Source organism: Ixodes scapularis, unplaced genomic scaffold (genome assembly GCF_016920785.2).
Source record: "Ixodes scapularis isolate PalLabHiFi unplaced genomic scaffold, ASM1692078v2 PGA_scaffold7__128_contigs__length_106722199, whole genome shotgun sequence".
In the NCBI taxonomy this organism is placed as follows: Eukaryota; Metazoa; Arthropoda; class Arachnida; order Ixodida; family Ixodidae; genus Ixodes; species Ixodes scapularis.
This window is the reverse complement of record NW_024609882.1, coordinates 102,490,495-102,518,243: the sequence shown is the minus strand read 5'-3', so window position 1 is coordinate 102,518,243 and position 27,749 is coordinate 102,490,495. Positions and strand designations below refer to the sequence as shown.

The window sequence follows — 27,749 nt, the reverse complement described above, 5'->3', positions numbered from 1 at the left end:
TGGGATAATGGTCCCTTGAACACGTATAGACATAAAAATAAGCTCCGAAAGTTCGTTGTAGTATCGGCCGTAATCCAGATTACAACACATCTGTCATTCTAATAGCAAAGCATTCACATCTCTCTTGTGGCTATTGGTGAGCAGTGACACCGCCTTGTAGCACAAGTTCGTGACTATATATGAAAGCACCAGCACGCGGACTTCTATAGCCTTCTCTAGCGCAAGCATTTTTCGAGACACGCTCACTCTTCTAATTCTCGCTCAGTCTTGCGATGCAACCAAGCGCCTTGAAAGTAGTTAAAAAAACAATCGCAAACTCATCGCGTGTCCTTCGCCCTCCGCTGAGCGAGCACACGCAAGGCGACGAAAGCGGCAAACTCGCAAGAAAATAATATAACAATGAAAAGGAACCAACTCCAAAATTCCGTCTTCCTTTAGTGAAACCAGTGAATGGAAAAGAAACACTCTGCACGCTATATCCACGGACATGTAACACCGTCTATAAGTCGTCGGTTGACTGATCGCCTCGCATTCACTTGGCCCGTTCGCGTGCGTGCGCTGCCCGTCGTGCCGGGTGAAAGCGGAGAGGTCGTACCTAAAATGTGCGGTTGCCTCGGTTCTAAAAACTTCCCTGGGACTTCATCGCTTCCGTGGTTATCGGGGACACGAGTATATATAAGTCATGTGCGTCCTGTAATGTTAGGACAGTGCCGGAACAACAGGGCGCGTGTCGTCGCGCGGAGCTGAGGATGCAACGAGTTCGAAATCGTTTGCTTTAAAATGGCGATGTATTCTATCTGCACTCCAGGTACGTTTCGACTGCTCGATTTGGTTCTGTTACTCGTGTATCGAATCCTCTTTGTTGGCAAATGGCGCGAAACACGCACCACCACGAAGGCATTTATTATTTGATAGAGTCTAGGCATTGTTGTCGTGCCGTGCACTTGGTTTTCGAGTACCGTCGTGATGTTTATTTAAATTTAAGAACATATTTATGTCACGGTCGTCTACCGTAAGTATTCTCCATGAGACCCAAATAAACCACAGAAAAAGTATAATTTGAGAGCTCTTCTTGAAGAACTTCAAATACCTTCACAAGACTTAGAGAAAAGCTTTCAAAGTAGTATTTTGTGTGGTGTATTTTGTCCGTATCATTAATATTTAGGGTACACGGTCATGGCATAAATGTTTTCGATTGTTTTATGGAAAAAGACGCTATAGTTTGTCTTACCATACGATGGACAACAGCCAAAGCTATGAGCCGCCAGGTTCCATCAAGAGTCATGCAGTTAGATACCACGCGGTGTATTGCTCCAACGTGCGTATCAGTACGTTGACTTCGGCTCACTGATAGGCTTCCATTGATAGCGATATCTCTCGTTTCCGAAAAGAGCGGTCGTTAAATTTATTAACACATAAGCTCAGAAGACTTCAGCACCTGATTAATTCTCTAACGGACTCGCCCTGGCGTGGTCTTCTGCACCCAACTTTTCAATAGCGTTCTTCACCGTCCTGTTGCTCATCCCCTTGCTGCGTCCTCTCGAGACACAAATCATCATCATCAGGCGGATCGAGGAGACCCCGGACCCCTGGTTCGAACCAGGGAACCGCAACGGCCCCTGGTCCAACTGGGGAGGCGTCCAGGGCCGGAGGACTCCTTGGCGCCAGCATCCCGGTGGCTGGAGACCTCTGTGGATTCCTATCGAAGCAAGACCTCGCTGGGACCCCCCAACTCAACCTACAACCGCATCACCACCGCCATCACAGCCACCACCTCCTCCTCCTCCTCCACCTCCTCCTCCTCCTCCTCCTCCTTCACCTCCGGATGAACCTCCGGCTGCGGACCCATCACCAGCTCCAGCGGCTTTGACTTCGGGATTGGGGAGAAGTGATCCACCAGGAACGATCGCGAGTCTCAAGAATGCCACAGAGCTTTAATCACTTCTGGTGACCAAGCGATGGTGGCGGATTGTTTCCGAGGGTGAAGTTTTTTGCGTCACACAAAACATGCCAACACGGGGCACAGATTGGGGCCGAGTGCTGCGTCATGGTTTGGCTCAGATCGTGTTCTCACTGATTGGACGGGAGTCCTCTCAACCGAACGCTGACGCGGCACTCGTGTCCAATCCGTGGCCCGAGTTGACCTCTTTAGGTGACGTTGAAAATTCAGCATTACGGCGTTGGGAGTCCCAACCAAACAGCGTCAAAAGCGCACCAACACTGTGGTCGTCATGTTTCTGTACGTGCTCTAGCTAAAGTGCGAGCTTCCTATAAGTACCGACATTCTTTGAAGCGCCGACTGCGTGACGGTGCATGTTTTAGGAAGCGAAAAGCGGCGCACAGCAGGGGTTCTAACTGAATTCCGCCATTTTGTTCCAGTGGAATGTGCTTTGTGATTTGTATTGGTTGTCGTTCTAAAAAAAGTAACAAAAAACTTTAGTTCTAGCGTCGCTGACCCAATCGTGTATACAGGGAAAGACCAGTGACTTGCGCTTTTGACGCGGCTTGATTGGTCCCATCAGTTTGTAGGGTCGGCCATCAGTTTGTAGGGTCGGCTACGTCCGGACTTTAGATGAAACGAAGTATAGACATTTGCAGAAATCGCCTTCTGCGCGCTGCCATCTTTGTCGGCTGGGCTGTGGAACGCCTTCTGAGCATGCGCTGTTGCTCTGCTGTGGGGTGTATCCAACCCTGCGCATGCGTCCACAGTTCAATGACTCAGCATTTTTCGACCGGGTGGTAACAGTTGCAAACGTCTATAGGAGACGTTGATTGTAACCGGGTGCGGGAAAACCGCACTGGTATTTGGTGTTTGATTGTGCTACTAAAGTCGCACCACTGCAGGAAATAAGACGGAATAAAAGCATTTTTATTCCCAATTTCTGCGAAATCATCTTATTCGCCGTTAATTGCTTTGCGCGATTTATGTAATTTTTGATTCGCAGAAGACGACCGACGTAACGTCGGTCTTTTGCAAGGAAGGTAATCCTTTTAAAGGGACCATGAAGGCAGTTTCGAAGTTTTATTCGACGATTGAAATGGATGTCAGGCACGTCTCATACTGTTGACCAAGTTCTAGCCCGAACAGAAGTTTGGGTGCCGCACCAATCGAGCAAACAGGCGCGGTAATAATAGCGCCGGGAACGATGCCTGAGACCCCACCGAGGCGGCGGCAGAAAGGTGAACTAAAGTGCGCCGTCGAAGCGTGACGTCAACGGGCTCCTCGTCTGGCGATTGGTTCAAACGATTGACGCGATCTTGGTTTCGATTTCGGTGGCGAGATGTGATGAAAAAAGTTTATTTGAACGTTGGATAATATTTTGAAGTTGTAGTTGGGAATTAATAGGTTTCATACCGTGTATAAAACCATAATCTGAAGCGATCCCTCCGTTTGTCACTGGGTGAACGCATCCCGCACTGCTACCTCGGGCGCGTAACAAGCATCAAACAACCATAGACAAAAAAAAAAAAAAAAAAAAAAAAAAAGGTACGAGCGCCGGGGGCGGCGGACTTTTGGTTTTGGTTTCGTGCGTCGTCTCGTGTTCGCTTTGCGAGATGGTGTCTCACCAATCATGCCGCGTTTATGTGCAGTAGTAGGTTGCGCGAAAGGTCGGCTAAAGACGTGCGGTCGATCGGGCGACGTTAGTTTGCATAAACTGCCGACCGATGCAGCAATGCGTAGCATTTGGTTGCGCGCCGTCGTCTTGCGTAGAGCTGTGGACAGCGGTGTCAGGATTTGTTCGTTCCATTTCCGACCAGAAGACTTTGAGCAGCACCTTCACGTCAGCAGGCCCGTTCACACTTGCGACAGTCGCTGGAGCGACGAGCGACTAGCGACTGGTTTTTGGTCGCGGAGCGACCAAAACAGGTCGGTAGCGACCGATTTTGGGCAGTCGCTCCCTGACCGATTTCTCAAGTCGCAAAACCGAGTCGCTGGACGGCGGAGCCAATCAGAGTCTCGTCGGGAAATAGCGACGTGCGCACGGCTGCGGTCACTGGCATGGAGTTGTCCGCGGAAGCTCTTATTAATGCTGTCAAAGACTTTGTTCCTTAACAATAAGCGGCACTCCAACCACAGGGAGGGGGGCAAAACGCTGCAGGCCTGGAACGAGATCGGCGACATTTTCGGCATGGCAGGTACGTACAATATCACGGTTGAGGGAGCGCACATATAGCCGTTGTTTTACGTTCCGAAGCACCATTACGTTTTCTTGTTTTTTCCTGCCGGCACCTTTGATCAGAAAAACCTTTCAGCCGGCTCGAAAACGTGTTGATTACTATCCGTTAAGTTGGCAGCGAGCCTGGGGACTCGTCGGTCGCTCAATCAGGTGTGAACACTGGTGGTCGCCAGTCGCTTGTCGCTAGTCGCTCCAGGGATTGTCCCAAGTCGCAAGTGTGAACGGGCCTTAAAAGTGGGGCGGGGAGTCGCTCTGAGGCGGCGACCGAGGAGTTGGTGGTAGGTCTGGGGCGCCCTCATAAAGCGCCAATCCAGAGTTCTGCGTCCTTAGCAGCATCTCCCGTTCAGTCGGCGTGAGGTCGCTGAACGGGAGCTCAAACTCGTTTGCGAGCGCGGCGTTGTCGTCCATTTCTTCCAAGTTTTCTTCACAGACCGCCGTGCACTAGAGCGAACCACGGGAACCACACTGAGTGTGCACTAAATCCTACCGATGCCGACAGTGCTCCCTGACGTCACTTCTCTTTCCAGAGGCGAAAAAGGGAACAAATCTGAATGTTTGTTTTGGTTTCGCAAATTTATTTGCAGGTACAGAAATAAGAGTCACGACGTTCTAGAAAAAATTGTGCGGCATGCCAGGACCCCAATGCTTCTGAAAACACCTTCTTTAAAAAAAAGAGAAATAAATTGCCTTCATGGCCCCACCTTCCCCATTCTAAAAGGGTAGAGAAGAAGAGAAAGAGGAAAAACAAGCGTCCGCCTGCTCTTCTCTCGTCCTCTTGAAAGAGGAAAGGTGTAGTAGATGGAGCAGGATACGAGAAAGAGGGAAGCGCGGAAGTAGTTAAAAGGTGATTTTTTTTTTTCGTTGCTCCTAGAAGCTTTAGAATCCGTTGGAATTAAGCCAGAGATCGCGAAGACCGTAAACACTGTTCTTGTGTCATACTATATGGTACTACATACTGTATGGTTATACTATATGGTATTGAGGATATAGGAGTCTATGCGAATTAAGGGGGCGCCTTCAGAGAAAAACAAGGGGGGTGGGGTTTACACCCGTGATCGATATGAAGGTGAACAGCCCTCTTCTTGTTTTTGACGCTCCGGCAAGTTTTGGAACAAGCTCTGTTCCAGAAGAGGGCTAGAACACAAAGTTTAGGCCCCCAAGCCACGTACCATTTGAGACGATGAGAGTTAATATAGCTTTAGGGAGCCGTAAAACATTCAAGAAACCAGGTAAGGTGTTCACCTTCATATTGCCGGCGGGTGTACATCCCGTAAAAAAAAAAAGGGGGGGGGTGCAGTGTAGGGAAACCATTGATTGATCATCTTGAATGAAGTTCGGCAACTGACGACTGTCTTGAAGTAAGTCGATACTTGCTGAGCCCTCTGGCAACATAGAGTGCGCTGAAGCATCCCTTTTCGATTCGCTGTGCCCCTTGGAATCTGTCAGTGCCGAAGAGAGCAATGCTGAACTCCAGAACGGATGCTTCATGCGACGCTACCTTCATACTAAAGTAATTGTGCGTCGAAATTAATGCTCCTGACCTACAAGATATGCGTCAAAAAAAAAAAAATAGAGCTAAAAAAAATTCCTGTCACGCCACATGGTGGACTTTACATAGTTTACAGCACCTATTAAAATATTTCAAGGCGAGATCAGCTAGGCAAGGTTATCGATAAAATAGAGCCACCCAAACAAGATGTTGAAAACCTTTTTACTAAAACCTATAGGAGCTGTACGTAACTCAAGGAACTAGCATATACAGCTCATGTAATACCGTTCTCCGGTATCCAACGCTTCATTGATTCCGCGCTTGCAAACACGCACGGAGTATATTATGTACTATGTATGCACATGCTCCGTGCATGTGTGTGGCTGTTGTCCACGTGAACGTGAACAATTATGGACAAGGTGTCGTTCATGTTTATGGCTGGTACAGAAGCGTGTCCAACTTCAGAAACGCAGTCGGGAATTAATTATTTTCTTGATACCTATGCAACAATCAATCACATAATTAAGTTGTGTTTGCGGGGTGGCTCCGAAACCTGTACTTATGACGCGAGAACATTTCAGTGGTGCTTGTTCAGAAGCACAATAAAATATGACAGATCTTTAGAGTACTCATATTCTGGAAGTCAACGCCACTCAATTTTGATTTACATTGTTTTTAACTATATCGACTTCCCTTGTCACTATCTCTCTCTCTCTCTTTTTTTCCCCACTATTCGAGAAAAGGCTTTGCAACGAAGTTATAAATTCCGGATGTCAGCTTGACAGGCCGATAAAACAAACAATTGCAGCCATTAGTAAAACATTGGCAGCGACAACTGACGCTAGAGTATTTTTCGCTGTCGGTTAGCTCAAGCCCAAGTCACATGGAGCGACTGCACGAAAACAAGTCGGCGCCATTTTCCGTCTCTCGGGGCAGAATCGACAGTGGCCACCACATATTCTTCAAATGCCATCAAAGCAATATTGTTTTTTGACGCATGACAGCGTGAGTGAGATTTTAAAAGAAGTCGTACTGTCAATTCGCCCTACGATTCGACAAATATCGCAGCACGTTATACTGGCTTCGCGCGGTATACTAATACAGATACACGGTGTTGTTCTAAAGAAGTTGCCGACTTCTCGTCATGATATCTCTCGCGTACCGATCGGACACTTTTGTTTCGCGAAATTACGGTAAGGCCTCTGCGCCATGGACAAAGACTTCATGAAACGATCAAGGATGTCCTCGGTACTCATGCATGTCAGGTCGCCATCCTTCCATAAATGCAAAAAAAAAAAAAAAAAAAAACTAACTACCGACTTTATTATTCTTTTTTCTTTTTTTGACAGGCGGCGGAAATAAGCTCTTCGATAAATTTGTGAATATACACGGCATGTATTTATTCTCCCTTTCCCGTTTTCTCCACCTCTCACCACACCATCTATTCTCACCTCTCACCGCACCACACCATCTTCTCTCTCACCACACCATCAGACTCCCCATTTGCCGTCACCTCAAAATAAGCGACCGAAAACAAGCAGCAAAACATTGGCTGCAGATATGTCAAATACGCATTGTCGCAGAGATAACAAGCCGCGGAAACCTTTCTTGTATCACCACAAAGACTGACCGTACTCTCTTAGCGAACAAAGGCAATGGTAGTCGCTCAAGTGGAGTCGAGAAACAATTAAAAAATAATACCCAAACAAGAGGCGTCCTGCAGGTGTTGACATGTATACCTTCGGACTTGAAGCTCACGCCTTTTGGTTCCACTTCTAGTTCAACGTACGCTCCGGTAGTCACAATGAAACGGGCGACCATCAGCCAGTAGGGGAAAAGAGCGCACGAATGCACAAAATTCTTTCTAACAAAAAAGAACAAAAAACTTTTACATGCTTATATCGTTTCATATAGATATAATTGACTCTAATGCACTGAATAACCGGCAGTGCGGGTCGACCTCATTCACCTGCTTCTTTTGCATGCAAAAGAAGCAGGTGAATACCAGAATCAGCCTGGCTGAACCGCACCCGTTTTCATGCGACACCCAGCGAACTTTGAATGACCGCTCGATGCGTGTAATCTCGCGTGCCCGCCCTCCTAAAAGTGACGACGCGTGGCGACCGTGCAACACGCCACATCGCATACCCAGAGAGTTATTATAGTGTACGCTAGAGGTTCAACTGCCGCTAGTGTTTAAGGTACTTCCGGTTTCTAATTGAAGCAGACAGCAACCAGTTCAATTTGGCGGTTAATAGACCGATCTCACAGCCAGTTTCATCGGGCCACCGCTGCCGCCATGCATCGTGGGAACTGTAGTCTTCCTGCAACAAGCCCTCATCACCTGCAACATCAACCCGCACCCTCTCCAACAAGCTTCATTTTAACATCGTCATGCATCTTGCATATTATATGAGCCCATAATCACCCTTATTAGACGCGGCACCGCGGGCCTCTTGGTACGGGCTGTCGACTTTCTGGGGTGCCGTGGCTCTCCTGAGTTATTAAATATTACTATTACTACTATTACTATTATTGTACGAGCAATAACCTTGGTGAGGGTCTGCGCAAGCACAGCACTAGGCCACACGAGCTGTCTCGTGAACTGGCGCCAGATCGGTCTAGTGGGTCGTAGCGAACAGTAGGTAACTTTATTAACATGATAGAAGGGAAATTGCTTTAGCTACTGTATTTTTTTTTAGGTCAGTGAGCGATATTTCACTTCCCAGTACTCCGTGTACAGACCCATGTTTCACTGCAAGTCTGTAAAGGAAAGCGGCGAATCTAGGCAAAAATAATAATCGAAAAAAACAAACAAAAAAACGTGGCTTGTTCAAGGAGCGCTACATATCCCGATGACGCTAATATTGATCATCTGCAATAGAGAGTTTTAGTAGACCCTTTTCGCTTTCCCGCTCCGCTCCATGGAAAGCGGAGTCGCCATCGCGCATGCGCGACCCGCTCTGGGATTTGAGCGTGTAGCGTCAGCTCCGCTATCGTCGCCATTTTAAAAAGTACGTTCCACTCTCAGTAAAGGTTCACTAGATGGTGTTTTTCTGGAAAGGTGGGTGCTCGCTATTTGAAATCATGCTTGGGAGCGCGCTTGACCGTTATGAACCTCGCTGCACTAAGATGCCAGCGCAGACTTTGTTTGAAAAGGCGTCCTCCAGAAAACGTTTCACGGTGGTCAAGAACCTCTGGCTGCTTCGAGAAATCGCTGGCCGCGATCCTTTCACGGCCCCTGAACGGTGGGAACAGGTGCTGCCTTGTCTAAGCCAGCGGGCTCGATTTTCTATGCGAGATGACGACGATGACGTTGAGAGGATGACACACCGGGCGACGGCGGTGTCTCAATCTGAGCCCTGGGGTGCTATGTTGCGCTTTTTGCACTCCCAGGAGACTTGGAAGAGGGAAGTGACGTCAACGACACAGCAAATGCAGATTGGATGTTGACAGAAGAAAACGAAATCAACACCCAATCTGCGTTTGCTGTGTCGTTGACGTCACTTCCCTCTCCCTAGTCTCCTGGGAGTGCAAAAAGCGCAACATAGCCCCCCTGGGCCTCGGTTCCTCGGAGGCGGCAGCTTCTACTTCGGCTGGACTACCTCCTTGGAGCATGATTCTTTGACCCCAGTGAACCCCAGTGAGCAACAGCGCCATCAAGTTCCTGGTGCTCCTTCCGGCACTGACCGAACGGCGTGCAAGATCCTCATGGCTCACTGCTCACCCACCCAACCAGCCTCCACGAAGTCTGGACTTCTGCGAATCAGACTGCCATCCTCCCCAATACCAACAACCCATGTCGTCGTCATCTTGCACGTATATACCCATCGCATTACCATGTTCCCTAGACGCGGCACCGCGGGCCTCGGTGGTACGGGCTGCTTCCTTTCCGCGGTGCCGCGGCTCTCCAGAGCCAAAAATTAAAGGCTAAAGACCAAAGACTAAAGCAGTCGGCAAACGGACAGATATTTTGTTTCGTTACTTTAGGCATCCAGACAGTGAAAATTAGCGAAAGTGAGTGCTCCATTTATATACTTTTCCCCCCAATGAAATGAGTCCTTTCTTCTTCGTATGCTTCGGTTTGTGATAGGGTACCTTGGTGTTTATGTACACAACGTGACACTGTTAGCGGGCACAATAAATATCCTGTTTTTATTTTTCACCTTGAATTCGAAGGGCTGACATCCGCCTATTGGTGTGGAATAAAGCGCTCGTTTGGGATACTAATCTGAGCGGCAAAATTTCAGCTCTTTCAATAGCTGTCAAAGAAATAAACTGCAAATAAAAGCGATTTTGTCGTTTTCGTATTAACAGTGGAGCGCAGTGTATGTATCTGCCTTGGGGGGTGACATGAAACCATTTTGCTTGACTACACTTCTTTTTATTTCTTTTGTGTATTTTGAAAGTGCGTTTTTCAGCTTAAGCGCCTGCCTAGTTTCAGCCTCACTTGTGCTAAGGTCCTTTCTTGCAATAGAAGACCACGCAACATAGGCTACTTTTACAATGCTGAATTCAACAGTAACACTGTAATTTGGTTAGATGCAATATTCACACGCACACCTGAGGAGTAAAATGGGAGTCATTAGTAAACGTTTTTTATTAAACTATTTCTAGATGCCTTTCAGCCTAGTAGGACAGGTATTTCGCTCAGTACAAAAGCTTGAATATGATTAACTGTGATAATTTTATGCATTCTAATATTAAACAACCAAAAAAAGTCCCATGGTCTTTGTAGGTTTCGTCCAGCTGTCAAATTATGCAGTCTGCGCACATCACTGCCTGGTGCTTCACGACGAGCACCCTCTTGTGGTCCTCTTCAGATTTTTTGATGGACGGCATATGGGCATGCCGTGCGGTCAACAAAACCCCAACAGTTGTCCAGGAATGTTCCCTTGTCCTTGACGGCCTAATAAAAAAGACAAAAAAAACTCTTACAACGCGGCAGTATTTAAACACTACCAAAACATGTGATATGAGACTTGTTACTCCTCTAAGAAAAAGCGTATTTCCATTGTAGGGTTGTAAAAAACTGGGTATCGTAAATTAATATATATATATATATATATATATATATATATATATATATATATATATATATATATATATATATATATATATATATATATATATATATATATATATATATATAGTTGTTCCTAACTTCTGCTAGCTTTGAGGCCGTCAAACTGTGCATGCGAGGCCCGCTACGCCGGAATTCAAAAGGAAACTTCTGAAAACTGTTCTAATCTACCACTATTGCTTAGAAGTTCAGGGCTATGTTTGCTAAATTTTGCATTGTTTATGCCTCTCTGGTTTTCACCAGACAAAAAAATGACGTGGAATATTCTTTCGACCGTTATTGGTAACTATTTTCAAAACACCACCGGGTAACATATTCGGCCGCCATATTTTGGGCATCGCCTTTAGTGCGAGACTTGTTACTAGAACCGATTTCATATTCAGTATTGACGCATCTTTCGTGTCTAATACATTTAGACTCGCATCCGCGACAAACAATGACGCAGCTCTCTTGCTCCCTAGGCACTTGGCCAAAATAAGGCGGCCTCAAAGAATAGCGGCACCATGGGTTGCACTTTTAAAAAGGCTGCATTCCCAAGCCTCTATTATTTTCTAAATCTACCAAAGAAATCCAAGGCGAACATTTCCGGAGGAAAGTTAAACAATTCAAAAGTTCTGAGCGAATGTGAATAAATAAAGTAGAGAGCAATGGTTTCTTTGGTGCAGCTTTCAGTGCTCAGTTTTCAGTGGCATTTTCGACAGGAGGGCGCGTGCACAGGTGTAATCGGCGTTCGAGCACGCGCACCCGTACATCTGACTGCATAGCCATAGGACGTCCACAAAAACGCGACGACTATACCGACGCCGTGCTGGTTGCAAAGTGATACTCGTTCACTTCGTTTGATTATGCTGTTTTGTGTTGCATAGAACTCAAATCGAATGGTTTACTTCTTGATTCGACCTCTTTCAAGCTGAGGTCACGGTAAAAAAAACATCGACGCGTATTGAGTAAGTGCAGCCATCTTGAGATCTAAGCGATCACGCTAAGGACGCTGAGGGCAGTCCGCTCTACAACTTGTGAAGCGGAGCGCACGCTCACTCCGCTAACTATACGCTCCAACTCAGAGCGGGCCACGCATGCGCGGTGGGGACGATGCTTCTCGCAGAGCGGAAAGTAGGGCAAAGAGGGCTCATAAAAGTGGCCTACTAATACTCATAGATTACGAACGCGCTCGTCGTGACTTGTCCTGACACTGCCCATGTACACCTTTGGTGTATAGAAAAAAAGTAACTTTTCACCAGACAGAGCAGCTGTGCTAGAAACAATGGAAACGCGAAATTTACACAAACCATGCAGCGTCTCACCTGTGAGCACAGGAGGGCTATGTTGCGCTTTTTGCACTCCCAGGAGACTTGGAAGAGGGAAGTGACGTCAACGACACAGCAAATGCAGATTGGATGTTGACAGAAGAAAACGAAATCAACACCCAATCTGCGTTTGCTGTGTCGTTGACGTCACTTCCCTCTCCCTAGTCTCCTGGGAGTGCAAAAAGCGCAACATAGCCCCCCTGCTCTAGTTTCGCCAGGGTCAACCACCTATGTTTGTTCATGTCAGCGAGCAGGTGGCCGAACCTCTCGTTGATGTGACCCACGATGAGGTTCACAGAACTGAAGAACACCGACAAGTTCCGTCCAAACGCTCATCCAAGTACGAACAGACGGTTGGGATAGACCAGTCGAGGAAGAACCATGCAAAGCGTCTCGCCAAATTGGCAACACCCTGCGCCGATCTGTCGGGTGCTGGTATTTGGAGGCCCGCATGCAGAACAGCCAGATCCTTCTTTAAGCAGGATAGCTTCCTAAAGGGTATCTTTTCTACGTTGGAAATATCCAGCAAACCGCGTTCGGAAAGGAAGCTTCGGCGCTTGATGGCACGAGGGATACGAATCATAGATTCGATGTCTCGCCAGCTTAATCTCGTTAGCAGAAGTCTCCTTCCTTGAGAACAGCGAGGATTCATCGTGCAGATGCCTTGCTATCCTTGAGCAACACTGTACTCGTACTACGCAAAAGGGTGTACTCGCAATGCGCAAACTTCGTCCTTTTCTCTTATTTTTCTACTTCGAATAAGTAAGTCTGTTTCAGTTTTAATTCGAGTGGAGCAGAAACTACAAGAGCGAGTGCCGGCCTTTCAGCCTCCTTGATAAGCACGCGCGCTCGTGCGGTACAAGTACCGTTTAGAGCAACATGCTCATGCTTATACCTTCGGCTTCACTAGCACACAAGGTGGAACGATTTATTTATATTTTATAGCTTAATATTTCTTCAGGTGTGTGCCTACTATTTTGTGTTCATTATTGTCGCCTTCGTTTTTACTACCTCTACAATCACGCTTTCTTTTACTCCCTTGGTGTTAACGCTTGGGTTTTTTTGTCTTACTAGTACTATAAACGTCCACTTGTGGGGCTACGCAAGCAAATTTTTCGAACCCGCTCAAAACGCTCTTACGCTGAAGAAAAACGCTCTACTAAAACGCCTTTTTGGACCTCCGCTTTCCGTTCCGGCGAAGCGGGCCGCGCATGCGCAGTTTGGCACCCTCAGAGCGGAGCGGAAGATGAAAACGGTCTACTAAAACTCTCTAATATTGGCATGCCACTAAAATTACCCCCCTTTACCAGCGGTTAGAACACATAAAACAGTAAAAGTAAGCGCACTATAAAAGTTTTTTTTTATTATTACTGTGCTGAATTGATCGGGCGCTGAGAGTATTCTGACTTTTCCCTATTTTAGAAGTTTCCGGGCATACAGATATGAGTTTTGAACGCTAGAACTACTTTGCACACGTAAATGGGCAGCAAAGTGAACAAAACAAATGTTATTTATTGCAAATCGTACTCGTTACTTCGCTTTACTTTGTTTTCATCGTCTACAGGGCGGGCCTAACACCACCAAGCGCCCTGGACGAACTCCTGCCGTCGCCCCCCCCCCCCCCCCCCCCCCCCCGGCCCCCCCAACCTCCCTTTTTATACGCCCTTTCCAGAACCGTCAGAGAGAAGCATTTAGCCATTTTTATTAATGCTGTTCAGAAAGACATCGTACCGGCTCCTAGAAAACAGCAGCCCAATCACTACAAGTCTCCGAACGTCACATCTAGCTCAAGAAAGCATTTTAAAATTTTACAGCAAAGTCACAGTGAACGCCTCGCCTGAATTATTCCTTCCGTTCCCGGGGTAGTCTACAGACGCTCACGCAATCTTAGGGACGCCACAGCGAGATCTAAGACAACTTACACTGAAAGCACTGGCAGTCGCCTTTGCGAAAGAACAAATTACGAGGTGTGTCGCACCTGACACCTGAAATGACGGTAGAGAGTACGAATTATAAGTTCACCCAGGTAATACGCGGAAACTACGGCACAAGAAATATAATATATACCTCCTGACATGTGACGCCAAGGGTAAGCAGTCCGTGGGCCAAACCAGCACACCTTTTCAATTGGGATTTAACACTCACTGGGCACATGTAAAATCATTTCCCAAACCCCACCTTTCAAAACACATGGCTTTGCCCAAACACGCATTTCAAAAACTGGACGTTACATTTTTACAATATAATTTCAAAAGCAACCGCGATCGCGAGCCCGGAAAGAATTATATCTTATTTACAAATTTAATTCAATCCCGGCCGGGATTAAAGATCCCGTTATTATGGCCTATATGCATGCAATAATCACCCTCGATCCACCTGCAACGGAGTGCATGTAGCTTATTCAACCATCTCAGTTCAACCCTTGCATTTTCCTGTGTACATTTCCGTATTACCCGTCGAGGGCTTAGTATCGACAGGTAAACGGGCCATAACATTCGACAGGCATTTGCCACCTGTTGATCTTTTTTTTTAATGTTCTGGGACTGTCGTTTACTTTGCTCACAGTGTGTGCTTTTTCCTTTTTTAGGTAGGGAGACTATTTGTGAGCTTTGGCCGAGCGTAATTGGCTTTCGTCGACTAGCATTGTTGTGAATTTAGATAGTGTGACGCGCGATGTGACACGTAATTCGACCCAGGTGTGAAAAGGGAAAACAACACTGTAACCAATTTTTACGACCAGCCTTGAAGAAAGTCGGACTCAGGCCGAAATGTCAACTCACTAAATGATTTGAAACGCAAAAACACCTCGAAGTGTGGCCTCATTACTTTATATATATAAAGTATTCGCACAGCATCAACCTGGGGGTCAAGTGATGCTCCAATGACGTCGTTTCTCTGCGTCACGCATTTCTGTTGGTGGTGCTCGCGTGACTTTTTTCCTTCGCGTTTTGTCGGCTATAACGGGGGCGTGTGTTAAACTCCCCCCCCCCCCCCTTTTCACGAAAGATCAAATGATTATCATTTGATATTCCCAGCAGTGGAGACCACGATAGATTGTTGCAAAGAAGCTTAGACACCTCAAACGCAGTGAATATATTGTGATACGTCGATAATTATTTGATCTTCCCAGCAGTGGTGACCACGATAGATTGTTGCAAAGACATCATACGCCTCAAACATAGTGAAAATATTTCGATACGTCGATGATTATTTGATCTTTCTAGCAGTGGAGACCAAGATAGATTGTTGAAAAGAAGCTTAGACACCTCAGACATATTGAAAATATTTCGATACGTCGATGATGATTTGATCTTCCTAGCAGTGGAGACCCCGACGTGCCTTGCGGGGAAGCAATCGCATGGCTTCGAACCGTATTGGAGCGGCTTGATTTATTGGCTTTCAAATAATTACGGAATGATCGAGCGTGTACTTTTTACAAAGAGATTCATTCCCTGAGCCATTCGAAATACTCTCAGAAGTGTGACATTGCTGGACACAAATCAACCATGCTGGGAATATATATATATATATATATATATATATATATATATATATATATATATATATATATATATATATATATATATATATATATATATATATATATATATATATATATAAAGTGGTTCAAGTCACCAGGCTCGATCTAAAATGGACCGTAAAAATCGACGCCGGCACGTAACCATCTAAACTTTTCGTCAAAGGTGTATTTCACAGGTCGGTTTTTTCTGGTAAAATTACAAAGCGTAGCTCTGCTTCTGTAAAAAATAAGGCCAAGTAACTTGCCAGGGTCTACGGCGGGCAGCAACGCAGACGACAGCTAGGGGTCCAGTAGCGGGGTGTGTTTGGCGTTCGTATTGATAGATGGCGCTACCTCCTAATCGCGACGGCTCGCAACCACCATGGTTTATTAAAATGAATATAATCTTTTTGAAATGCACCTTCTGTTAAAAAATGAACGCGAACAATAAAAGCAAAACTTAAAGTAAAGAAATGCGTCTGCATAATGGCGGCGCTTTTGCTGCCAACGGATTTCGTCTGCGTGTCGTCTGCTATCTTTCGCTGGTCGGCTGCACCTTCAAACGCTGCTCCCGACGCCATCTATCAATACGAACGGCAAACACAGCCCGCTACTGGACTTGGTCGTCTGGGTCACCGCCCGCCGTAGATCTCAAATCGGGCAGGCTAAAAGGGTCTAATCTTTAATTTTCACGAAAAAAAAAAATATATGTTTGGGCATTTCTCAAATGAATTAGGGCGCAAACTGCATGTTCCCCAGATTTCTTGTTCTCGAGTTACGAGCCGTAGAAGCCGCAGTGGCAGAAACTAGTGTTTTTGCCTGCCGTCGCAGGTCGCGTGTTTGACACCCTCTGCTGGCGCTAGTGTTTTTTCTACACCCTTTTAACTTTTTCGCCTCATTTAATAGGTATTATAAAGATACCTTGACGTATTCAAATATTTTTAGGAATTTGATTGTTTTCTAAAATACGTGTAAACTCGTCACTCCGGTCGCTTTTTGGTCAACTTTGACAGGTCATTACTTTGTCTGTACTTAATGTATTTCTCTCTTTGGCTCTACAGAAAGCCCAAAGCAAGCCAATTAGAGATATAATAATATCATTATGATCTGTCGACTAGCCGCTTCGCTACCTTCACGTAAACGTTGTAAGAAATAACAAATGTTTAAAGTTTGAGGTCGATTTTCTCAAAAACCCCATTTATGTAAATTTTTATTTTTTAAATTCTTTTAGACATTTTAGTCGACTACAAGAAAAAATAATCTAGAAATGTAATATTTTGGTTGTATGTCCTCCATTTGAGCCGCAATCACGTGAAATGTGTGAACATTTGTTAATTTTCACAACGTTTACGTGAAGGTAGCGGAGCGGCTACTCAGCAGATCAAAATGATATTACTATATCTATACTAGGCATGCTTAGGGCTTTCTATAGAGGCCAAGAAATAAAATGTACCTTAAGTACAGACAAAGTAATGACCTGTCAAAGTTGACCAAAAATGAACCTGAGTGACGAGTTTGATATTTTCTTTTGAAAACAATCAAACTATTAGAGATATTTGAACACGTTAAGGTATTTCTATAGTACCTATTAAACGAGGAAAAAAAGTTAAAATGGTGTAGATAAAACACTAGCGCCAGCAGAGGGTGTCAAACACGCGACCTGCGACGGGAGGCAAAAACACTAGTTTCTGCCACTGCAGCTTTTACGCTTCGTAACTCGAGAACAAAAAATCTGGGGAACATGCGGTTTGCGTTTTCATTCATTTGATAAAAGCCCCTAAACATATATTTTTTTCGTGAAAAATAAAAACTGGACCCTTTCAGCCTGACTGATATGGGAGGTTTCATCTCAAATCGGGCAGACTAAAAAAGTCTGATTTTTAATTTTCACGAAAAAAATATATGTTCTGGGGGCATTTCTCAAATGAAGGAGGGCGCAAACCGCATTTTCCCCAGATTTTGTGTTCTTCAGTTACGAAGCGTAGAAGCCGCAGTGGCAGAAACTAGTGTTTTTGCCTGCCGTCAGAGGTCGCGTGTTTTACACCCTCTGCTGGCGCTATTGTTTTCTTTACACCCTTTTAACTTTTACTTCTCATTTAATAGGTATTATAAAGATATCTTGATGTGTTCAAATAGTTTTAGGAATTTGATTGTTTTCTAAGAAACATGTCAAACTCGTCACTTCCGTCGCTTGTCGGTCAAATGTGACAGGTCATTACTTTGTCTGTACTTAAGGTAAATTTTCTTTCTTTGGCTCTACAGAAAGACCAAAGCAAGCCCATTATAGATATAATAATATCATTATTATCTGCCGAGTAGCCGCTCCGCTACCTTCACGTAAACGTTGTGAAAAATAACAAATGTTAACACATTTCACGCGATTGCGGCTCAAACAGAGGACATACAACCAAAATAATACATTTCTAGACTGTTTTTTCTTGTAGTCGACCAATATGTCTAAAAGAATTAAAAAAAAATAAAAATTTACAAAAATGGGGTTTTTGAGAAAATCGACCTCAAACTTTAAACATTTGTTATTTCTTACAACGTTTACGTGAAGGTAGCGTAGCGGGTAGTCGACAGATCATAATGATATTATTATAGCTATAATGGGCTTGCTTTGAGCTTTCTGTAGAGCCAAAGAAAGAAAATTTATCTTAAGTACAGACAAAGTAATGACCTGTCAAATTTGACCAAAAAGCGACCAGAGTGACGAGTTTGACATGTGTTTTAAAAAACAATCAAATTCCTAAAAATATCTGGATACATCAAGGTATCTTTATAATACCTATTAAATGAGGGGGAAAGTTAAAAGGGTGTAGAGAAAACAATAGCGTCAGCAGAGGGTGTCAAACACGCGACCTGCGACGGCAGGCAAAAACACTAGTTTCTGCCACTGCGGCTTCTACGACTCGTACCTCGAGAACAAAAAATCGGGAAAACATGCGGTTTGCGCCCTCCTTCATTTGAAAAATGCCCCCAAAACATATATTTTTTTTTGTGAAAATTAAAAGTTAGACCCTTTTAGCCTGCCCGATTTGAGATGAAACCACCCATATATATATATATATATATATATATATATATATATACATTTTTTTTTTTTTTTTTTGCATAGGCAGTTACCGAGAAATTTCGTACGTTCGAAACGACCAGTATAAAAGACGGAAACGCAAAGCTCGGGGGTGGTGATCGGGTTAGTGTGCTGTTGTAATAACGTTTGTATGTGCCATGTATGTGTATGCGCTCAATGTATGTTCAACTGACGCGTGTAGTATGCGCAGTGTGTCTACATGTGTGTATATTAAAAATTCCCGAAGATCCCGAAGCGCAATGGTGGGGTGAGGAAATTAAAATATTTTTTGTAGAACATGAATTGGGCGGTACCTAGCGCCTCCTAGCCTATCTACTCGCAATTACTCTAGAGAGCCGGCAAGCAACATTGAGGCACTCTAAATTACTCTGCTTGACCCTGCCATCTGGTGGCAAGCGATTTACCCTTTTTTCACGCTACGCGATTAACAGCGGCTTCGAGTTTGTTCTTTTGAGGGCGGCTTTTGGTATATCGGATTGGTTTGCCATTCCTCCGTGATGTGCGGTTGGCGAAGGAATTGTGACTCAAGGAATAGCAAAGGTAAGACGTAAAGTGCGCGAAGTAACTGGGTATCGGTTGTCTCCGTTTGACATCGTAGTGCTGACGACGAGAAGACTGAGTAACTGCTTTTGAAACGCAAGTTTCTTTACCTGCGGGGGGAATGTGACTTCGGAAATAAACACAGTTCGCGGAAAGCTGGTGTTACGCTTTTATTTACTGCTCCTCTCGTCCCGTACAAGAGACGTAGCCACCTCGTTAAGCCTTATTGAGCTGGATTCGCTTGATCCGGGGCCGCCATAATGAGAACTTTGCTCCCCTGCTTCAGGGACGAAAGTTTCTCCCTTTCTAAAGGAACATAGATGACAAGACCGTTCCTCCCTTTAGGGAGGACTATCGATACCCTTTTTTCTAGGGGTGCAGTTCTCATGTCTCAAGCGCTAGAAATGGCGTGCGCCATCGTGATCTCATCTCGCCAATTCATTTTCGCTCGAAAAACAGCTCCGATGTTTTAACGTATTCACATAGTTTTTACATATCTGTGTTCATTTTCCCCTTTGTTTCGCTCGGTGTTTTGCTTCCCAAATTTTTGTAGCGTACAATAATTCCATTACTGGGCTGCAGGAGCGAGCTCTTTGTTGAAGGATGCATCTCGGATGCGCGAACTCTCGATCAGCAGGAGCAACTGCCGAAGATAGAACTACAAGCTCGAAATTCTCGCCTTAAAAAAAAAAAAAGAAAAAAAAGATTATAATTAAAAAACAAGTATGTGTGTTCTAAAGGAAATCGTCAGAAAAACAAGAACTGTGAAATTAACTAATTTTTTTTCGTAGAGACATGTTGAGCTTGGTTAATTCCTGAGTGTATTGAGCAACGCGGGAACGACAGTACACTTGCTCTCTTGTTCTATTAAAAATGCGAGCACGTTGGTGGGCTGGTGTCTTCTTAATTATTACCACATGAGGTCAGGGCCCAAAGTAGTCGTAAACAAATCAAATCCAAAAAAATTAAAGCCGTTTACAACTGCTTGTAACGCCGATTAGAGCGCAGCTCTTGAGGAGGAGGAGGGAAGGGTACTGAGGGGAGGGTATACTCCTCCTCCTCCCTCGTGATCCTTCCTGCTACCCCTCCTCCCCCTCCACCCCCTTCTTCCCGGGGTCACGTGACCTAAGGGGGTGGGAGGACACGTGACCTCACGGTTACGCCGACGGCGACGCCGACGCCGCTCAAGCCGGAAACAGGCGCCTAAGAGCTGCGCTCTAAAATCATACTGGCAAAACTGCGCACAAACATCATAGCACGAGGTCTCTTCTCTTTCAAATATTTTAACCCCCCCCCCCCTACTCCTGGTCTAACGTTGGCCCCCGGTCTTCCCAGTGTAGGCTATCTGGCCCCCATGCTCAAATGAATTTGAGACCCCTGCCAGGTGTCTCAAACACGCAGTGCGCGGGCAACCGGCTGTGAGTCCCGGTTTCCTTGTCTCGAGCGCTTGAAATGACATGCGTCATAGTGATCTCATCTTGTCGATTCGTTTTCGCTCGAAAAGTCCACATATTTTATACTTATATGTGTTCATTTGCCCTTTGTTTTGCTTTACTTCTTGCTTCCCAGCTTTGCTGTAATGTATAAAAATTCCGCTGCTAGTCTGCCAGCATGAGCTATTCGTAAAAGGATGCATGTCGGCCGCGCAAACTCTCGCTTAGCAAGGGCAAATGCCAAAGATAAAGTTATATATGAGCTCGGGATTCTCGCCTTCCAAAAATATAATCATTAAGAGACGAGTATTTGTTCAGAGTGTCATAATAAAAATTGTGAGAAATTCAGGAACTGTCAAACTAAGTGATTTTTGAAGACATGTTGAGCTGGGAACGACAGATTACTTGCTCTCTTGTTCTCTTAAAAGTGCCATCACGTTGGCGAGGCGGTGTCATTTTAATTATTGTTATCACATCGAGACAGGGCCCAAAGTAGTCATATAAACAAATCAAATATAGAGATGTCACGCTTGTTCGACTGATCCTGGAATACGCTTGCAGCATTTGGAACCCTCATTATCATTACTTAGCTGCCTCACTGGAAGCACTTCAAAACCGAGCCGTTCGTTTCATTTTTTCTGATTACTCACGTCATACCAGTGTAACTAACCTTAAAACTCGTGCTGACCTTCGTTCACTTGAGATACGCCGCAGGGTATCAAAGCTATGTCTTCTGCATAAAATTTACTACTCGCCATCACTTCACTCATCACTTCTCTCTCAACCGTTTTATGTTTCAGCCCGCATCGATAACTCACGTAAGATTAAACTTATTTCTTGTAAGTCATCATTGTTTTTCTGCCCGTTTTTGCCATCCGCCATTGCTGACTGGAACGACTTGCCCGGTAACATTGTTTGTCAACGTGATCAAGTTCTTTTTCGCCAAGACTTGACTACTTTTTGGGACCCTTGTCGCATGTCTACTTAAGTGTGGTTGATTTTGTTGTTTTTGTGCTTTGTACTTTTGATTTATTCTGCTTTGTAACCCCTCCCCCCTCTTACATAATGCCTCTTGAGGGCGTGTAAGGTATTTAAATAAATAAATAAAAATGTCACTGACAAAACTGTGAGTTTATAAAAGGCATAGGGCACGATAGGTCTCTTCTCAATAACTTCTCGTAACCCTCCCCTCCCCCCTTTTATGTTGGCGCTCAACCTTTCCGGTGTGAGCTATCTGTACCCCCACACTCAACTGAGTTTGAGACCACTGCTCTACCTAGACGACATTATCGTCGCAAAAAAAGAAGAATGATGGCACTGCCCTCCAAAGAATGCTTCAGCGGTTGCGTGAGATAGGATTGAAAGTCCACCGAGGAAGGTGCAAGTTTCAGCAGGAGGAGGTGACGTTACTGGACCATCGCAATGACGCTAGAGGGCTTCACCCGAAAGATGACAACTTGTCAGCGGTGTCCCGGGCCCCGAGGCCAACTTTCGTGAGCGAATATCATAAACTACTGGTAAATTCCTCCCAAACTTGTCCACGAAGCTGGCACCACTGTACAGATTGCTAGCACGAAATGACAGTAGGGAAAACAACAGGACGGGTCATACACTGGAACAAAGAAGACGTTATAGAGCGCAGGGTTCTTGGTGCACTTCGACCCGAACAAGCCCTTGAGGCTGGAGTGGGATGCCGCTACCATATGAATGGGGACAGTGTTGTCGCATCGCATCAATGGAACGGATCACCCAATTGGTTTTCGGCCCAGGATACTTACACTCTAAAAAAATGGGTTTACACGAATACTCCCTGTAAGGGAGTCAACCCACGTCCCATATACAGCTTCTTGGGGAGGCATGTGATCCCACTAAATCGGGGGCTTCAAGTACTCCTCATTTATGGGGGCCATTTAGCACCCCAGTCGATTCCCCCGGACTCATTTGACACCCTCATAAGTGTGTTGTTTAATCCCCTACGTTGCACATAGGGCTTCAAGTGATCCTCCTAATCGGGGGTGTTGCTTGACTCCATTTATAACTCCCAGGTGTTCAGCCGAGTCCCCGCTCCTTATTATATGGGTGCTTTTTAAAGCCCTTTATGTTAAGTTAAGTTCCTTAAGTTCAAGGACTTGCTGTCCTTGAACTTCACGTCGTATCGACAGCCACTCCGCGTGAGCCCCAGAGTTGCATCGTCACAAGTCACCAAACCATCTTCGACTACAGCGCCAGCGCCTCCGGGGTATGAAAGAGCGACTGAGGCCAGCAACCATCACTGGGCTTGGCAGCAGCAAACCAACATGACGCCTAAACTGTTCTTCGTTCTCGTACAGGTGCTGATCATGGCATCCCCGTGGCCAGTCGACCACCATTCTACAAGTCACTTCGTCCAAGGAAACAACCACGCTACAGCGCTGATTGTAAACGTACACTTGCCACGTGTGAACTTGCTGTCCTTGAACTTCACGTCGTATCGACAGCCACTCCGCGTGAGCCCCAGAGTTGCATCGTCACAAGTCACCAAACCATCTTCGACTACAGCGCCAGCGCCTCCGGGGTATGAAAGAGCGACTGAGGTCAGCATCCATCACTGGGCTTGGCAGCAGCAAACCAACATGACGCCTAAACTGTTCTTTGTTCTCGTGCAGCTGCTGATCATGGCATCCCCGTGGCCAGTCGACCACCATTCTACAAGTCACTTCGTCCAAGGAAACAACCACGCTACAGCGCTGATTGTAAACGTACACTTGCCACGTGTGAACTTGCTGTCCTTGAACTTCACGTCGTATCGACAGCCACTCCGCGTGAGCCCCAGAGTTGCATCGTCACAAGTCACCAAACCATCTTCGACTACAGCGCCAGCGCCTCCGGGGTATGAAAGAGCGACTGAGGCCAGCATCCATCACTGGGCTTGGCAGCAGCAAACCAACATGACGCCTAAACTGTTCTTTGTTCTCGTTCAGCTGCTGATCATGGCATCCCCGTGGCCAGTCGACTACCATTCTACAAGTCACTTCGTCCAAGGAAACAACCACGCTACAGCGCTGATTGTAAACGTACACTTGCCACGTGTGAACTTGCTGTCCTTGAACTTCACGTCGTATCGACAGCCACTCCGCGTGAGCCCCAGAGTTGCATCGTCACAAGTCACCAAACCATCTTCGACTACAGCGCCAGCGCCTCCGGGGTATAAAAGAGCGACTGAGGCCAGCATCCATCACTGGGCTTGGCAGCAGCAAACCAACATGACGCCTAAACTGTTCTTTGTTCTCGTGCAGCTGCTGATCATGGCATCCCCGTGGCCAGTCGACTACCATTCTACAAGTCACTTCGTCCAAGGAAACAACCACGCTACAGCGCTGATTGTAAACGTACACTTGCCACGTGTGAACTTGCTGTCCTTGAACTTCACGTCGTATCGACAGCCACTCCGCGTGAGCCCCAGAGTTGCATCGTCACAAGTCACCAAACCATCTTCGACTACAGCGCCAGCGCCTCCGGGGTATGAAAGAGCGACTGAGGCCAGCATCCATCACTGGGCTTGGCAGCAGCAAACCAACATGACGCCTAAACTGTTCTTCGTTCTCGTGCAGCTACTGATCATGGCATCCCCGTGGCCAGTCGACCACCATTCTACAAGTCACTTCGTCCAAGGAAACAACCACGCTACAGCGCTGATTGTAAACGTACACTTGCCACGTGTGAACTTGCTGTCCTTGAACTTCACGTCGTATCGACAGCCACTCCGCGTGAGCCCCAGAGTTGCATCGTCACAAGTCACCAAACCATCTTCGACTACAGCGCCAGCGCCTCCGGGGTATAAGAGAGCGACTGAGGCCAGCATCCATCACTGGGCTTGGCAGCAGCAAACCAACATGACGCCTAAACTGTTCTTCGTTCTCGTGCACCTGCTGATCATGGCATTCCCGTGGCCAGTCGACTACCATTCTACAAGTCACTTCGTCCAAGGAAACAACCACGCTACAGCGCTGATTGTAAACGTACACTTGCCATGTGTGAACTTGCTGTCCTTGAACTTCACGTCGTATCGACAGCCACTCCGCGTGAGCCCCAGAGTTGCATCGTCACAAGTCACCAAACCATCTTCGACTACAGCGCCAGCGCCTCCGGGGTATAAAAGAGCGACTGAGGCCAGCATCCATCACTGGGCTTGGCAGCAGCAAACCAACATGACGCCTAAACTGTTCTTCGTTCTCGTGCAGCTATTGATCATGGCATCCCCGTGGCCAGTCGACCACCATTCTACAAGTCACTTCGTCCAAGGAAACAACCACGCTACAGCGCTGATTGTAAACGTACACTTGCCACGTGTGAACTTGCTGTCCTTGAACTTCACGTCGTATCGACAGCCACTCCGCGTGAGCCCCAGAGTTGCATCGTCACAAGTCACCAAACCATCTTCGACTACAGCGCCAGCGCCTCCGGGGTATAAAAGAGCGACTGAGGCCAGCATCCATCACTGGGCTTGGCAGCAGCAAACCAACATGACGCCTAAACTGTTCTTCGTTCTCGTGCAGCTGCTGATCATGGCATCCCCGTGGCCAGTCGACTACCATTCTACAAGTCACTTCGTCCAAGGAAACAACCACGCTACAGCGCTGATTGTAAACGTACACTTGCCATGTGTGAACTTGCTGTCCTTGAACTTCACGTCGTATCGACAGCCACTCCGCGTGAGCCCCAGAGTTGCATCGTCACAAGTCACCAAACCATCTTCGACTACAGCGCCAGCGCCTCCGGGGTATAAAAGAGCGACTGAGGCCAGCATCCATCACTGGGCTTGGCAGCAGCAAACCAACATGACGCCTAAACTGTTCTTCGTTCTCGTGCAGCTACTGATCATGGCATCCCCGTGGCCAGTCGACCACCATTCTACAAGTCACTTCGTCCAAGGAAACAACCACGCTACAGCGCTGATTGTAAACGTACACTTGCCACGTGTGAACTTGCTGTCCTTGAACTTCACGTCGTATCGACAGCCACTCCGCGTGAGCCCCAGAGTTGCATCGTCACAAGTCACCAAACCATCTTCGACTACAGCGCCAGCGCCTCCGGGGTATGAAAGAGCGACTGAGGCCAGCATCCATCACTGGGCTTGGCAGCAGCAAACCAACATGACGCCTAAACTGTTCTTTGTTCTCGTTCAGCTGCTGATCATGGCATCCCCGTGGCCAGTCGACTACCATTCTACAAGTCACTTCGTCCAAGGAAACAACCACGCTACAGCGCTGATTGTAAACGTACACTTGCCACGTGTGAACTTGCTGTCCTTGAACTTCACGTCGTATCGACAGCCACTCCGCGTGAGCCCCAGAGTTGCATCGTCACAAGTCACCAAACCATCTTCGACTACAGCGCCAGCGCCTCCGGGGTATAAAAGAGCGACTGAGGCCAGCATCCATCACTGGGCTTGGCAGCAGCAAACCAACATGACGCCTAAACTGTTCTTCGTTCTCGTGCAGCTGCTGATCATGGCATCCCCGTGGCCAGTCGACTACCATTCTACAAGTCACTTCGTCCAAGGAAACAACCACGCTACAGCGCTGATTGTAAACGTACACTTGCCACGTGTGAACTTGCTGTCCTTGAACTTTACGTCGTATCGACAGCCACTCCGCGCGAGCCCCAGAGTTGCATCGTCACAAGTCACCAGACCATCTTCGACTACAGCGCCAGCGGCTCCGGTGTATAAAAGAGCGACTGAGGCCAGCATCCATCACTGGGCTTGGCAGCAGCAAACCAACATGACGCCTAAACTGTTCTTCGTCCTCGTGCAGGTTGGTCAATTTGATTCTGACTCTCATAAAAGCAATAACATCTGTCTTTTACTGCTGCCAAGTCCCCATGGCATGTTCTGATTTCATTTCAGCTATAAACTCCCTAATCAAGTTGGCCTTGTCTGGCGACGTAGAACTGAACCCTGCAGTGAGCCTACAACTGAGGAATTGCTTGCGCAGATTCTCGAGAGTCAAAACAAGATGGCTCAAGACCTAGCGGACATCAAAACGTGGAAATCGTCATTCGATCAAGCGCTTGCAAAACTTGATAATCGCTTATTCTATCGAACGGACGATTGAAAACCTGAGCATGGAAGTAAGGAAAATACAAGATTGCGAGAAGAAAATAACAGGTCTAACATCTTCCGTATCGCATATTGAACTGAAACTGGACGATCTTGAAAACAGATCACGACGCAACAACCTAATAATTTATGGTATTCCTGAAGTAGCTCAAGAGACCTTTTACGGTTTAAAAGAGCATGTAAGTGTGAACATCTTCGAAAGCATGCTAGGCGTCAAAGTAACTTCCATCGAACGCATGCGTAGGCTAGGGAAAAATCAAAGAAACAAAGTGCGACCAGTTATAGTGCGGTTTTTTGACTACAATGATAAGATAGCCCTCTTAAAAAATGCTACGAAGCTGAAAGGTACTAAAATCGCTATTGGCGAAGATTACTCTCTTCGTGTACATGTCATTGCGTCGTAACTTATGGGAGAGCTCCCAAGCCGAGAGAGCTAACAAACAAAAGGTTAAACTCGTCTATGATCAGCTCCTTACCAACGGTGACGCCTATGTTTGGAACTGTGATACTGCTCAGCGTGAAAGGCTGCATGCAGCTTCTTCATTTTCCTAACCTTGACGTCAACTTACAGGGCCAAGTAGTTTTAAGCTGATTAACGTAAATGCTCGTAGCCTTTTGAACAAGCTTGACGATCTTGACATTTTGTTAGCTGAGCATGACCCCGATGTACTGGTCATCACTGAAACATGGCTCCATAGCTCTATCAGTGACTCTGAAATTGTTCCCAGCGGACTTAAAATCATTCGAAAAGACCGGTGCTCTCGAGGTGGAGGGGTCGCAATAATGTTAAAAGATACGCTGAACTTTACGGTTATGAATGATGTTGATGGAACCGAGTCTTGTTGGGCTAGAATAAACTCCTTTTCTCCTCCCATTATTGTTGGTGGTGTTTATCGCCCCCCTAATGCTGACTTGTCGTTTTTAGAAAATTTATACTCACACCTCACACCCATTGTAAAAAAAAATAAGCACGTTATTATTGCAGGTGACTTTAACCTTCCCAAT

The 27,749-nt window shown here is 46.2% G+C and overlaps 1 pseudogene; it reads left to right on the top strand.

The window, feature by feature from the left end:
- LOC121833195 overlaps window positions 1–27,296 on the top strand; it is a 101,369-nt pseudogene extending 74,073 nt beyond the window's left edge.
- Window positions 27,297–27,749: the final 453 nt, after the last annotated feature.